Here is a 6,050-nt window from a genome sequence, read left to right as displayed (position 1 = left end):
TGTAGACCAGGCTGGTCTCGAACTCACATAGATCCGCCTGCCTCTGCCTCCTGAGTGCTGGGATTAAAGGCGTGCGAAGAAGACTTTTAATAACCAACATGGAATAGATTAGGCTCATGTTTATCTATTTCCCCTTAACTGTTGCTCCTTTAGAATAGAGAACGGGGAGAAAGGAACCTGAGAGAAATTCCTTAGTTAGAAACTTCAGTGCACACGATGGCAAACCGTGCCTGTCATGCATAGGAATCCAGTAGCCATAGTGGATTCCTCTTCGGATTTATGAAGAGGCTTCGTTTGGTGCACCTAGATACAACCTATGTGAGTCAGTCACCTCCACACCAGTGGTCATAAATTAAATTGTACCCCTGTAGTTTTGGGTTCCGAAAGATTCATTTCTCGTTATTTTGAGACTTGAAGTCTGAATAGCTGTAAGCGGTTTCCGTCCTTTAGTAGACTATACATCCAGTGAAGGACTTGACTCTGGTCTGGAGAAAACAATACTGAATGAATGCTTTAGAAAGTAAAAATTTCCTGCTACCCTGGTCAATAAAATAAACTCTTAAAGGTATCTAAACTGGTACCATATTAAGTGCCATCCCCTGTAGGAAATCGTGCTTCCTGTTAACAAGGCTTGTTTTACAGGCAGAATCACACAAAGGTCCCTAAGAACTCAAGTCTGTCTCTGGTTATGGCGTTTCAGTAAGTGAAGACCCGTTTGGACCTATTAAGGGAGATGGAGTTGGCTCTCCTAACGGCTTAAACCTGCCATCCTACAGATGCTTTTACTTTCACATTGGTTGGTTCTGTGTGTGCAGGGCAAGTAGGCCCCCAACTCGGAACAGTTGTGTGTGATTGAGGAGTTTGGAAGTGATCTATCTGGGTGTGTGGTTCATCTTGAAGGTTGCTAGGATTTTCAGTGGTTTATCTATCAGTGGGTGAGATATCAAGATGGAATTCTTTTCCGTAAGCACTCAAGCCTGTGTGTACTGTTAAATCAGCTGCCTACAAATGCAGAGTATTTACTTTAAAAGAGGATTTAGAATGTACAGGAACCAAGTGGTCAGTCAGGAGGTTGAAAAGTATCAGTCAAGGATGGTGTAGTAGAGATGGCTGGTTAGATTCGATGTTCCACGGATGGACGTGTTCCTTCCTACTTCTGAGATTCTGTGCGTATGATGGTGTGATTATTTTGTTCCAAGATGATGAACTCTTCAGACAGTGTGGGGCTCTACTTTTGTTTCTTTAACTCCAGAGTGGAAGTACTGAATTTGGCGTGCCTCATTTGTGAAAGGGTAGTCTGCGGGTCTCTCAGAGACAGCATTACTCAGGTGGGTTCATGAAGGGAAAAGTGATGCTTTAAGGATAGTCAGGGAAAGCTGAGAGTTTGCTAAAACATCAGAAAATAATTGTTGGGGTTCAGCACATGCCGAACCTTTTCCTGGGGCTAGAAAGATTGTTTAGGTTAGAATGTTGTTTAGTTTTAGACTGCACCAGAGATAGTTTTCATCTATTAAGGAGCCATTAGGTAGGTGTCTCTTTTATGTTGTAGGATACAAAGAAACTGGCCATTTCATTGAGTCTGTAGTTTAATGAAGCATTTTGAATTAAACCTTAAAAGTTTCTTAAAATACAAATTTCTTTTGAAAATTTGAATTAGGAACAAATCAATTTAGTAAACGTTTTTAGGTGCCAAGTTACGTGTTCTGCTTTATTTGTAACTTTGGAAGTGTAAAGATAGTTTAATTTGGAATATTCACCATAGTAAGTACTTAAAACCAGACACTTGTCTAGGGGATAGAAACATAAATATGCTATAATTCAGAGATTTAGTCTTACGGATGGGACAGCCGTTAAGTACTCTCCGGTCGGAAGACTGGGCATGGTGCTGTGGGGCACACGAAAGAGGGTACATTGATTTTATATGAATGAGGGCAGAAGTGCTCTACACAATAATAATGGTTCAACTTGGTCCTGAATGATAGATGAGATTTTTTTTTTTCCAAATTATTTTTGAGATATACAGCATGGTGAGACGGATGTATTGTGCAAAGGCCAGAGTTCAGTTGCTGGGAGAAGATGAGACCTGGAGACAAGTATTGTTCTGCCCGTCCAAGGAGCAGGAAGGTTTAAATGGCACGTTGGGGCTGGCCTGTAACGTGCTCGAGAGGAGTGGAAATGAAAATGATTGAATTTAAGAGTTAGCAATGGTTTTGGTAGCTGGAAAGTCAAACTATTAATAGATTGATATGCTTAGAGCGAGCCCAATTTAGGAATTAATCAGAATGGAGGAAAAGTCAGTGAGTTTGACTTTTTTGTCTATAAATATATTATATATAAATGTATTATTAGATAAAGTAATGAGCTGTACCAAAAGGGCATCATAGAGGTCAGATTACACTCACACACACATCCACACAACCAGATTGGTTCTAGATATATCTGATGAGCTTATGCTCACGCTACATAATGCTTATTTTTCAGTATGATTTCACAGTGAAGGGAAAAAGCAGAAGTTTGAGCTTGTACTTTTCTTTGTTGCCTGTCTGTCCGACTTTTGTTAAGCTAGTCTCTGCAGTTCTCAGTTTCCTCAGCTGGGAAAACGTAGCTGGTTAGTTACTTTACTTTGGCAAAGTACCTGCCAGGTCTGACTTGAAGGAGAGAGTTTGATTTGGCTTCTAGTGCCACAGGATACAGCCCACATGGCATGGAAGGGATGCTGCGGCCTGACTGTGGTGGGGCTTTTGGTAATTGCTTCTGTTATCTTGGACGATCAGGAAGTAGAGGCATTGAGACTGCCCACAGACCCTCAGTCTGTTCCCCAGCTAGGTCCCACAACCTCTCCAAAGAGTGCCACTAGCTGGGGACCAGATTTTAAACACATCAGCCTGTAAGGAACATTTTTGGTCCAGACCATAATAGTAATAACACACCTAGCTAAAAGTGCCATTGACGCAATTACATGTGATGACAAGCCTAAAGGGAAAGTTAAGATTATTATCATTAATGAAATTAGGGTGAGTCTCAGTATCTACTTCAGCGAACCTTATTTTTTTTTAACCCCTTTTATTATGTCTCAACATGTGCCTTGTGTAGGAAATTTTGTTGAGGTACATTAAAGCAATCATTTACTTTTTAAAAAATGATTTATTTTTATTTTGGTGCCTTGGTGTTTTGCCTGTATGTATGTATGTCTGTGTGAGAATGTCAGATCCCCTGAAACTGGAGTCACAGACAATTGTGATCTGCCCTGTGGGTGCTGGGGCTTGAACTCAGGACTTCTGAAACAGCTGCCAGTGCTCTTAATCACTGAGCCATCTCTCCAAACCTTAACTTTTTTATTTTAAAAATTGTGTTTTTATCTATCCTGTGTAAACCAAAGCTTTTGATTTTTATGAGGTAAAGTATAAACACAATGTTAATAGAATTCTGATTAAAATATGAAAAACTTCCATTTTCACTAGTATATGTATTTATGTGGAGGAAATACACGTTTTTTAAAATTGAAAATAAGTCATATTGGTCATTTTTATGCCTTTTTATCCTAACTGCTTGTTTTCTTACTAGATTAGTCCTGAATTTCTTTTAAAAAAAATAAAAATGTCGATTAATTGAAAAAAAATGTTTCATTTGTGACATTTTTTTAAAAGTTATTTATTATGTATAGAGTGTTCTGTCTGCATATATGCCTGCTGGTCAGAAGAGGGCACCAGATCTCATTACAATGGTTGTGAGCCACCATGTGGTTGCTGGGAATTGAACTCAGGACTTCTGGAAGAGCAGGCAGTGCTGTTAACCTCTGAGCCATCTCTCTAGCCCCGATTTGTGACATATTCAAACATGTATACTATGTTACTTTGGTCTGACTCATTCCTTCTCCTTGCACCCCCATCCTTCTAGCCTTCCCTGTGAATCCTCTTCTACTTTTGTGTTTTTATTTTTTGAGACAGGGTCTCGCTGTGTAACCATCTATCTGTCTGTCTGTTTATCTATCTATCTATCTGTAGACTAGGCTGGCCTCAGACTCACTAAGATCTATGCCTCTGCCTTCTAAGTGCTGGGGATTAAAAGTGTGTGCCACCATGCCCGCTTCATGTCTAATTTTAAGTAAAGATTTCATGTGTGAGAGGAAACACTATGGTTATCTTTTGGGGTCTGACTTACTTAGCTCAGCATCATCACTTCCAGTTCTCTCCATTTTCCTACAAATGAGAGTTCATTCTTTATGGCTGAGTAATACCTCATTGTGCATATAGACTGCATATTCTTTACCCATTTCATTTACCTATTCATTTGGTGGGTATCTTAGTCTGATTCCGTAAATAGGCTATGTTAAATAGAACTGTCATTCATAGGGGTGAATAGGTCTCTCTCTGGTATACTGACACATTCCTTTGGATATATATACCCAGGGATTACCGACATGGCAGGATGGCAGGATCATATGATGGTTCTCTTAGTTTTGTTCAGGACTCTTACACAGATTTCCATAGTGGCTGCACTGGTATGTTCCCACCAGTGGTAACCCCCTGCATTCTCACCAGCGTTTCTTGTTTTCTTGGTGATACCCTTTCTGACCACAGTGAAATGGAATCTCGGTGTGGTTTTGTTTTGCATTTCATTTATTGGCTTTATTTGTTACTTAGACTTAAAAGTGGAAAACACAGCTAAATGCTCACACCTGTAATCCTAGCACTTACAAAGCTGAGGCAGAAGGATGACTGTGAGATTGAGGCCAGCCTTGAATTCATAGTGAGTTCTAGATTAGGTTGGGCTGCAGAGTTGAGATACTTTCTCAAAAAGAAAAAAAAGGAAATATGCTAATGTCAGCAAAAAGAATTGACATTTTGTTTGTTCTGATTCTTTGGTTTAACTATGTAAAAGTATTTGCTGTTGATTTGAAACAAGGAAAGTAGAGTTCAAGCTAGTCTGCATCTCTGACTCTGAGACATCTCTGTGGTTAAGAGTGTGTACTCTTCCTGTAAGTTTCTAACACTCTCTTCCAATCTCACAGTTGCCTGTAACTCCAGCTCAGGGGATCTGATGCCTCTAGCCTCTGTGGGCATCTACACATTGTACACACACAAAACACACACATGCAAAAACTTTAAGATATTTTTTAAAAATTCTTACAGGGGCTGGAGAGATGGCTCAGTGGTTAAGAGCACTGCCTGCCCTTCTGAAGGTCCTGAGTTCAGTTCCCAGCAACCACATGGTGGCTCACAACCACATGTAATGAGATCTGGTGCCCTCTTCTGGATAGTTTTATGTCAACTTGACCCAATCTAAAGTCATCTGAGAGTCAATTGAGAAAATGTGTAAGGATCCAGTCCACTGTGGATGGTGCCATTTCTTTGCTGGTGGTCCTGGGTTCTATAAGAAAGCAGGTTGAGCAAACCAGAGAGAGCAGGGCAGTAAGCAGCATTCCCGTGTATTCTGCATCAACTCCTGCCTCCAGATTCGCTCTCTCCCTGTTTGAGATCCTGTCCTGACTTCCTTCAGTGATGGATGTGGAAATGTAAGCCAAATAGACCCTTTCCTTCTCAAGTTGCTTTTGGTGCTTTATCACAGCAATAGTAACCCTACCTAGAACAGAAATTGGTACCAGAACTATGGAATATTGCTATGACAGACCTGACCATGTGTTTTTGGAAGGATTGTGTAACTTTGGGCCAGAAAAGCCAATGAGTGTTCAAAGTTCGATGAGCTGTTCTGTAGGAGCTAGGAAGATAAAAATGTTGACAGCAATGCATAGGATGAAGGCCTAGCTTGTGAAGTTTCAGAGGGAAGCAAAGACTACTGGGAAATTTGTACGAAGGATCTGTGTTGTCTAGTCAGCTGGAGCTGAAGAGTCGATTCTGATTAATAAGAGATCAGGACCAGTAAAGTGAAACCTTTGCTTTGCTGTGACAGTAAATATTGGCCATTAGGGGCTGAAGATTAAGAAGAGACCAGCATTAGGGGTTGGAGAGATGGCTTAGTAGTTAAGAACACTGGCTGCTCTTCCAGAGGTCCTGAGTTCAATTCCCAGTACCCAATCATTTGGTTTTTTT

The 6,050-nt window shown here is 40.5% G+C and overlaps 1 protein-coding gene across 3 annotated transcripts in view; it reads left to right on the top strand.

Annotated features, from left to right (window-relative positions):
* Nucleotides 1–6,050, top strand: part of Fam169a (family with sequence similarity 169 member A) — a 66,749-nt gene that overhangs the window by 1,340 nt on the left and 59,359 nt on the right. The window lies entirely within an intron of this gene.

This window comes from Microtus ochrogaster, chromosome 19 (assembly GCF_000317375.1).
Source record: "Microtus ochrogaster isolate Prairie Vole_2 chromosome 19, MicOch1.0, whole genome shotgun sequence".
Taxonomy (NCBI): Eukaryota; Metazoa; Chordata; class Mammalia; order Rodentia; family Cricetidae; genus Microtus; species Microtus ochrogaster.
The sequence above is the reverse complement of the archived record's forward strand: the minus strand, read 5'-3'. Positions and strand labels throughout refer to the sequence as shown.